General features: G+C 46.4%; 1 protein-coding gene across 1 annotated transcript in view; it reads left to right on the forward strand.

The window, feature by feature from the left end:
• JPH2 (junctophilin 2) overlaps positions 1-2,717 on the forward strand; it is a 30,661-nt gene extending 27,944 nt beyond the window's left edge. Inside the window, exon 6 of the mRNA XM_005524906.3 lies at positions 191-2,717. The gene's annotated coding sequence lies outside the window, so the exon portion shown is untranslated. The remainder of the gene's footprint in view (positions 1-190) is intronic.
• Positions 2,718-9,003: the final 6,286 nt, after the last annotated feature.

A 9,003-nucleotide genomic window follows, 5' to 3' on the forward strand; every position in this document is an offset into this window, starting at 1 on the left:
CCGTGGAGAGACTGGGCTGCTTTCCCAGGACCTCCTGGGGGACAAAACTGCTCTGCTGGGCACAGCTTTCTGTCATGTTTTTAGTCTCACTCAGCCTGCACAGGTGAAAGCCTTGCAGACAGCTGTGGTATTGTGTTGGACAGGTGTTTTGCTCTCCCTTGACTTTACTATTTATCTGTGTCTGGGACAGGCGTTGCTGCTGGTGGAGACCTCAGACCTTGGCGGGGATTAAAGCTCAGCCACCTGGAAACACCTAAGAGGAGGACTTGAAATCCCAAGGTTACACTGCAAACATCAACCTTAAATGAGAGTGTCTGAAGATCAGTTCAGTTTCCTGCTCCCAGGCTGTGGCTGGCCTCTGCAATCTACCAAGGAAAAGCCAGGGTTTCTGCACTGTGGTCTCCTCTTCTTTGTATAAAATAGCAGTTGCCTTAAATTATTCTCACCAAAGCCATCAACTGTCCTGCCATGCCAGGGATGAGGGACTTATCTGTAGCTGTAGGAAAACGAGTGAGAAGGTCTCATGCGTGCACACTGATGTGTTTTGTAACTCCCTTGGTTGACTCGGTGTCAGAGATTTTCCAAAGATTGTCATCCACGGCATGGAGATGAAGCAATGCAGCAACCAGAATGACTCATGAGAGCCGCGCTGTGGCTCGGGGTGGACGACGCTGCTCTCCGTGCTTGGAAGTCATCCAAAGGGATGAACAAAAAGTCTTTCCTTTCCCCTGGTACCTGGCATCATTTTCCATGTATGGAGGACTGAGAGGGGGAGCAAGTTGAAATTTGGCTTGTTGAAGTGTGACCCGAGTCCTGCCCATGGTGGCCGATGCACCATGGATGGGCCCGCGGGGTGGGGTGTGAGGGACTGGTGGATCCAAGGCTGTTGGTGCCTGTGGGGGTGCTCTGGGTGGAGATGGGGCCTTTTTTGGGACCAGGCACCATCCAAGCGCTCTCCTGCCACCAACAATGCTCTGCACAGAAGTGTCTTGCAGTGGGTGGCTTCCCACTGTAACAGGGAAGGCAGTAGGTGTGTTGAATTTGTCCCTTTACCCCTTTTTTTCTATGAAAATGTTGTGAGTTCCAGTGAAAAGGAGGTTCTTGCTGAAAATGCCTCCATACACCTGCAGGTTCCTCCCCTTGGTGTTCCGGGCTGCAGGGGATCCTGGCCTCTCATTGCACCCAACAAACAGACTTTCCAGCCAGAGGATGTAGGGTGGCTATCGTGGGAGAGGTTACCTTATTCCTGAAAGAAAAAAGGTGCAGAGATGTGAGTGACTGCAGTGTGTTTGGATGTTGGGCTCAGAAATATGCAGCAGCCAGGCTTTCAGCCGTGGCAGAGTACAGTGGGGCAGTTGTAGCTGTTGCTCATGTGTGCAAGGCTGAGAGGTCTGGGCGATTTGTATCAATTTCCCCAAAGCTGTGACAGGGAGTGACCTTTGGAAGGAGATATTTCCACCACAGTCTGCTCTGATCCTTAGTGCGAGCTTAGAAAGTCAACACAGATGAAGTTACAGTTTAGTGTGAGGCTGAGTGCTTGGACATGTTTCTTCCTTCTTTTAAGAGCAATGTGTATTTCCTATCCCTTTTTAAGATAATCAGAGATGTTATTTATAGTTGGTTGTGCACCTCTGTGTATCCTGAAGTCCCACAGCACAGGACTGGGTGGGAAAACCTTGTTGGACTGGAAAGAATGGGGAAATGATAGTTAAGGAAAAAAACAGATGCCTGGTCTGCTTCAAAGGTCAATCTGAAAGGATTTCAGAGATGGAGTGGCAGACACACAGGGGTTTACACTCACTGGAGACAGGGGGCAAAACCTGCCTAATTTATCTACTCTAGTTATGGCGTAAGAGAGTGAGAATAATTCAGTACTTTTCTTTGTGAACCAAGTCTATTTTTTAACCTTATTCAGCTCAGGAACATTGCCACAGTAGCAATATGTGGTATTAAGTGTGGAAGAAGTGAATATAATCCTTTCCTAAAAGCCATGTGGCTGTACCAGTCCTGGGAAAGCTGTGCAGCATCATCTACACTTCCACAGAGCATAGTTTAGTAGCAATTTCCTTATTTTCTTTTATTTTTTTTTTCTTTCTTTAAATATAAATGTATTGCAAACCCCAGGCTCTGCTTCCTTTAACATTTTATCTCCATTTGCTGGCATTCACTTGCCAACTCTGCAGTTTCAATATGCCAACTGCTTTCATTCACCACCAAGACAATTTCCATTGAGAGACCTGAGGGGCTTTTATTTATCACTAAGCACAAAAATGGATCTTTTTCAACAGTGCTAAGGTAATTCCTTCCCCCCCTCCTTATTTTTTATGCATGTGATATGCACTCAGTAATGTGCTTTCTTCCTAGTAACCTTCTGAGAAAAGTAGGTAGATTTGCTTTTATGTGATGTATAACTGTATCCATATTGCCCTGAGATATGGATATATATACATAGAGAGAGAGCCCCTTAGGGATTTCATTTCCTTAGATGCAAAATACCAGATTTACCTCAAAGTGCATGCTTTCAAAACTGATTAGGATTTTGTGTTATACTTTTCAGGTCTTACAAAGATGCAGATACCTTTCACTCTTCACACAAAAATACCCTCATCACAGATTTTGCAAGCTGTTTACTACAGTCTGTGTACTACTGTCCAGAGTTTTCTGTTGGTTGTTCTGCTGGATTATGTGCAATAATAAACAGTTATCTGCTCACTCTATCCATGTGGATTTTTGCAGGGGAATATCCAGATTTCTTTCCATGTTGACACATTCATGCCAGTTCTAAAGCAGAGTAGTGCAGAATTTTATTGGTGGCATCTGGATGTTTTTAGCTATTTCTTAATTACCTGTTATAAAATTTTGCATTTTTTTTATTGATGGGGATACTTTGCAAAGAGAGTTGTTTCCACTAACTGCTTTTAGGCAGCCTTTAAGGACCCTGTGAGTCTGAGAGCACACTCCACGTGCTCCCATCATGCTGGCCTCTGGCAGGGGTTGCACAGAGCCAGGAGGAGAGGCAGCTCACTGGCCCAGAGCCTGCCCAGGCCATGCAGATGGCTGCTGCCAGGTCCCTTTGCTGCCTCCCGAGCCCAGGGCTGCTGCCGAGTTCATTCCGAGCTGTGTGTCACTGGCTGCTCCTCCTGGGTTTGGGGAGGAGCTGTTCTCCGCTGCCTGTGCCCCATCCTCTCGCTCAGCCTCCTGAAACAACCCGGCTGTCTCAGGCACGAGGCAGAGGGAAATGGCAGCTGGGTGATTTATGGGGGAGGATGGATGAGCAGAGCCCAGCACCAGCCCAGGGCAGCAGGGCCCTGGGGCCTAAGGAATCCAGAGTAGCCAAAACCTCCAATCCTTTTTCTATTTCTGGAGTGTTCCACATGAGCAAAGCCAGGCTGTGCAGAGAGGCTGGTGGGACACAGGCTCAGCCTTCATGGGCAGAAGTGCTGTCCCTGCGTTCTGTGGGTGTGAGGGGTCTCGTGGCAGATTTTATGCCCTGGTAGAGACTTAAGGAGCTGAGTTTAATGAAATGATGGCTTTACTCTCCTCTGGGCTTGCTTTGCTTCTGGGTATGGAAGGAACCAGCTACATCTCATTCATCACTCAGGGGCAGCAGGGTAACTGGAGCTTGTGCACCTCATAAATCTCAGGCTGATGGATGGAGCAGGTCTTTGGCTCACGTGTTACAGAGGCAGTAGGGAGGGAGGTGGGTCTGTTGCTGAAGCAATGACACATTGCTTTATTAATTAAGGCAGAACAAAAAATCTGCAGCTTCCCCAGGGTAGTGGGGACAGTGCGTGTCTCTCTGCCTCAATAGCTGCTGGTTTCAGGGATAATGTCCCCACAGTGTCCAGCCAAATGTCCCCAAGGGCAGGCAGGGAGGTGTCTGATATGTGAGAACCAAGCTAAAGGCACTGGCCTGATCCTGTGTCGAAGGGCAGGAGCCTTACCCTCCACTGGTGGGAGGGAAGGTGCAATCTGAGCCCCAGTGTCCTCTGACAGTGACCTGCCCAGGCATCCTGGGGACAGCCACACTGTCCTCCGCTGTCCTAGTGGGGCATGGGGGCTCTCAGGAGCCACCCTCTCTTTTGGTCTTCATCTTTGCACAAGAGGAAGGGTCAGAGCTGAGGTAAAGGTGACCCTGGCACTGAGAAGGTGCTGAAACATGCAGAAGGGTTCCTGTAGTCCTCTCTGGCCAAGGAGCCAGGAATGGGTCTGGTTCCACAGCACTGCCTTTGCTTCAGGACCCTTCCTGGAAGCTAGCTTGAGCCCCAGGAGCATTAATGCATCAGGGAACAGGCACCACCAGCAAGGGCATCCCATGCCCAGCTTGGGGCTGGCAGCAAGGGGCCTTACTGTGGAACCCTCTCCTCTTGTCAGAAATACTGGCACTGCACAGCTGGAAGAAGTAGCTTTTAATTTACTTCCTCTGAGCAACCACCCACACTGTGCCTGCAAAGACAGGATCAGTCAGCTTGGGAGCCCAGTGGGCTCTTGCTGAGGACCTCAAAACCATGTTAGCACCAGGACCACCCCAGGGCCTTCTCCTTGAGAGGTTAAAGTTTTTATAGGCTTCACAGCTTGTGTTTTCAGGCATTAATTCTCTATTGGCAGAGCAGTGAAGAGCCACTGGTGCACTCACAGTATCCCCTGTCTCTATAGAAACAGCACACTCAGAGCCCAATTCATAAGGTGGTTATTAAAGAAAATTCATCAATTATAAAGCACAAATTGTCCTTAATACTTCTGCTCATCACCCATGGCACAGGGGCCTGTGTGTAGCCATCATGTTGTCTCCCTCAGGCAGTACCAGGGAACACACCCCAGATTTGGGGCACAGGCAATGCCCTCCCATTAAAGTCTTCATTTAGCCTCTGTCAGGACAGAAATGTGTAGGGCTGGTTAACTGCTAAACTGAGAGTATTGCAGTAAATTAAAGTCAGTCCCACAGGACTGGCAAGCTTTGATGTGCTGTGTGCCCCAGGGCACTTCTGGAACTCCTGCCTTGGTTTGAAGAGTCCTGAGGAGCAATCCCTGAGCGAGTGCAAGCCTGAAGGCAGGTCTGGGGGCAGCGCTGGCTCAAGAGCCCTCCAGAAGCCTTGGGAAACAGGAACTGCAAAATAAACAACTGTGAATGATTGCATTAATATTGCTGTAGGACTATCCCGAGGTTTTATTAGCAGCTCTTTAATTGTGATCTGCTTGAACTAATTAGCTCAAAGAAGCAGCTGGGGCCAGACCAGATTGAAAAAGGGCTGCATCCAATTCTTTCCCTACTGTGTGGTCCAACCCTTTCTTGTGGCTCTTAAAAATTTAAGCAATTGTTCAGCATCCTCTTTGGTGACCTGAACATTTTTCATTTAAAGGTACCACTATTTTATTTTAGAAACATGGTTGGGTGCCACAGAGTGGAAGCCTGTTCTGGTTGCAGTGAGGTGCTGCATGCCCTCATGGTCTTTTAATCCTGTTTTTCTTTTTAGGGAACTGCTGGTATTTTGTGTTACTCCATAATTTGTCCCTGGAGCAGGCTGGCTTTTAGCGTGCTGGCCATCATTGTAGGGGTCAGGCTCTCCCAAAAAACCACCTGCATGATCTCTCTCCTGTGACATAGGCTGGCATAGATGCCCTATTTCCCCGGTTTCCCACCACCCAAATCTTGAGGCAAAGAAGACAACCTGATAGGGCCTTTAACTACAGATTTTCATAAGTTATTTAAACTTGTGTGTTTTGCCAGAGTACATAACCCTTGCTGAGGTCCCATCCATGCCCTGCATACAGGCAGTTGCTGTGTGCCCTCTATCACTGGGACCAGCCAAATTCAGGTAAATGTCCTGGATGTGGTGTCTCCTAAGCTGAAACTCCCTGATGAATGCTAGGAGCTTCAGCCAACCTATGGTTCTTCAGGCACAGAAACCTCACCACTCTCCCATCAGCTCTTCCCCAAGCCTCTGCCTCCTCCATCCCCCTCTCTGCACTACTCACAAATTCTTCCCCTCACCCCAGGGCTCTGCAGCACTGCCAGATCCCTCCTCTCCTGCCAGGGGACTTGTTTGTAATTGAAGAAACCAGATGGTGTTTTACCAGGTTAACAACCCTTGAAAGGGCAGGGGTTAGAAATAATGAGCTTTAATTAGGAGAGTAACAGGTTAGACCATGTTGAGTTACACTTCAATGCAATAAATTACTTAGGAGCAATAGATTCTTTATTTGCTGGCATGTTTATAAACTCACAGCCCACACTCATGCTGTTGAGACAAATAAATGCTGAGGGTAAAATACGGCTTGAGACTTTATGAGCAGGGTGGGATTTTGCAAGGTACTAGGTAATGCAGGCTGAAGCTTCAAGGGTGATCTCTGATTTCTTATAAGGAATTGAGGTTTTTATTCAGGCCCTGAATATCCAAAGGAAGTTACAGTGATGAGTTATTTATTTTAATTCTTTTCTGTTATTGATTTATTTCCTAGCAGCATGCATATCTCAACCACAATCTCCTTAGCAGCTGAGTGCTGACCTTCTGCCTCCACTTCCACCTAAAAGTCTCTCAGCTCCTCCTAAAGTGTCAGAATACATGCAGGGGGAAGGACCAGGAACTCATTCCTCATCTACAGAGTTTAACACTGGTGCATTTGTTGGAGATCTCGTGGTTCCAGGAGAATTTATCTGCCAATTACTTCTCAAAAAATAGCAAAGGGTTATGCAGTACTTGGCAGCTGAGAGCAGAAAGGGGAGAAGAGAATCAGGTTTTAATTGAATCTCAAGTATGTTGAACAAATATTTCAGAACTATCTGTTCTATCTGCTGGCCTGAAATTTAATTAAGAAAATAATGCTTTTAGGGTGTCTCCATCTGGGGGGAGAAGCAGAAAGGGGAAGAGTGAAGATAGGAAATGTGATGAGGAGTGGAAAACATCTTGCTGGAGATACTTCAGAATCAAGCAGCTCCTTGTGTTTGCAGAGATCAAGGCTGTTTGTCAAACTGCCCATCCCGTGCCTGAGAAATGCCTTAGGTCAGGATGCAGGTGGGTTTCCAAGTTCCAGCAGTAAATCCTCTTCCCACATCCAGCTCTGCCCCCTCAGTTTCAGGGGAAGGGCTGGAGGAGACAGCACAGCCCATCCCAGGAAGATTCTGCCTGTGCTCAAGGCCCCAGGAGTCACCCAGGGATCCCCTTCCCACTCCTCCACCTTACCCTGATCCTTACTGCTTTGCTTTGTCTGCACATCTTTATCAATATCTTGTTCTGAGCTGCTAAGGAAAAATCTGTTCTAAGGGGGAAAAAAATGTCTGTAGTATAAAAAAGATTGTTACAAGCAAATCCTCACATGTTAGCAAAAACACCTCCATTTTCTTCAAGAAGTAAATCCCAAATCTCTGTGCAGAACTTTCTTAACAACAACAAATAGGAACTCTGTTCATAAATTCACATTATACAATATACACAAAACAGTGCAAAAATAGCATGAATGCTTAAACTCCAAATGCATTATGTTTAAAATAACTGCAAAAAGCCAGTGTTCTGTTCCCTCATCCTCATCTATTTTAGGGGTAACATTGATGGTTTAATAACATGCAATATAATAATCATATATGCAAAACCTCCCTAAACACAACAAAATAGGTCCTGGACAGTTCCAACACACTGAGGGGACTTGAGTTCTTGTCCTGACTCATTCAGTGAAGTGATTTCCTGTAGATGCAGAATGGTTAATTAACATTTTGTGCCCTTGAAAATATCACACCCATATTTTCCCGAGTGGCTGCAAAATTCTAAGCTCTTTTAACACTATAGTTTGGTGAAAGCCAAACTAAGGTAATTTGACTAGTGAGGCTGCATTGGCTGTTCAAGTGATACTTCACAGTCACTCAAGGCTAACTGGTGGCAGACACTTGTTTTATTTGGCATGAGCTTAGGGTTTGGTTCATGTGAATCTTTTTGATTTTGCTCATAGTCCAGATGGTCTCTTGCAAGTCTGGGGCAAGTGTCCTTGGTCTCCTGGATGCTGCAGGGTATGAATATCTACTGACAGCAGCAATAAATGTTTGTGTCAGTAATCACAAAACACTTAAAGGGCTTCACAAATGATTTCCAGGAAATAAGAGAATTTCTTCACCTGCCATGGAAATGCACCTGTAGCTGGGGCAGAGAGCAACACTGCTCTGTGGTACACAACTACACAGATCACTGGGGCTTACAGGACAAGAGTACAGCTTCCAGCTGAAGCAAGCAGAGGAATTTGGACAGGAAAGGTAAAGTTATCCAAAAGAAACTCAGACCACAACATGGGAAGTACTTCTGTTACATTAGGGAGCATTTACTATTAGTTTGTTCATTATTAGTTTGCTAATTGTAGCAAATCTGTCTGGATCTCGGGTTTCTGTGCTACCAGCACTGCAGTGTTTCCAGAGACATGATATGAGGCCCATGACACCCAGCTTTGGTTATTCCTAGTGTAGGAGTCTCCCCCTGAGAGTCCCTTTACAGTCAATGGGCTTGTATCTTGGAGGCATTTATCTCCTCTGTGGGGATGTATTCCTCACAGGAGAGCGGTGAGATGAGACACGTGGAAATGCCTAATTGTCCTCATTAACTTCAAAAGGACTCCAGAGGAGCAGCTTCCATGGGGTGTCTGTGGCATGTCAGTTTGGGTAGGACAGACTCACACTAGAAAAAGGGTGTATTTTTTCCTTGAACAGTCTTCTGTTCCTGGGATTCCTTTCAGTGCTTTGGTCCAGCTCAGCACTTGCACATAACAAAATGGGGTGGCACTGCTATATTTAACAACAGATGCTTTGGAGATGCTAAATATTGACATGTGCCTAACACTTCACCAAACAAGAATAAATTAGCACTAAGGAAAAGCAAATTAATTTGCCTATAACAATACGTTTTCTTAAATGCCCTGAAGAAGTATTGAATGAAGCTCGCTGCAGTGCCAAAGCAATTCCTCTTGGCACTCTCCCAGCACAGTGTGTACAGCCACTTAGCTCCCACTGCCTGCGTTGTTTCAGTC

This window comes from Pseudopodoces humilis, chromosome 19 (assembly GCF_049639895.1).
Source record: "Pseudopodoces humilis isolate 2021_Gansu_Grassland_sample_001 chromosome 19, ASM4963989v1, whole genome shotgun sequence".
In the NCBI taxonomy this organism is placed as follows: Eukaryota; Metazoa; Chordata; class Aves; order Passeriformes; family Paridae; genus Pseudopodoces; species Pseudopodoces humilis.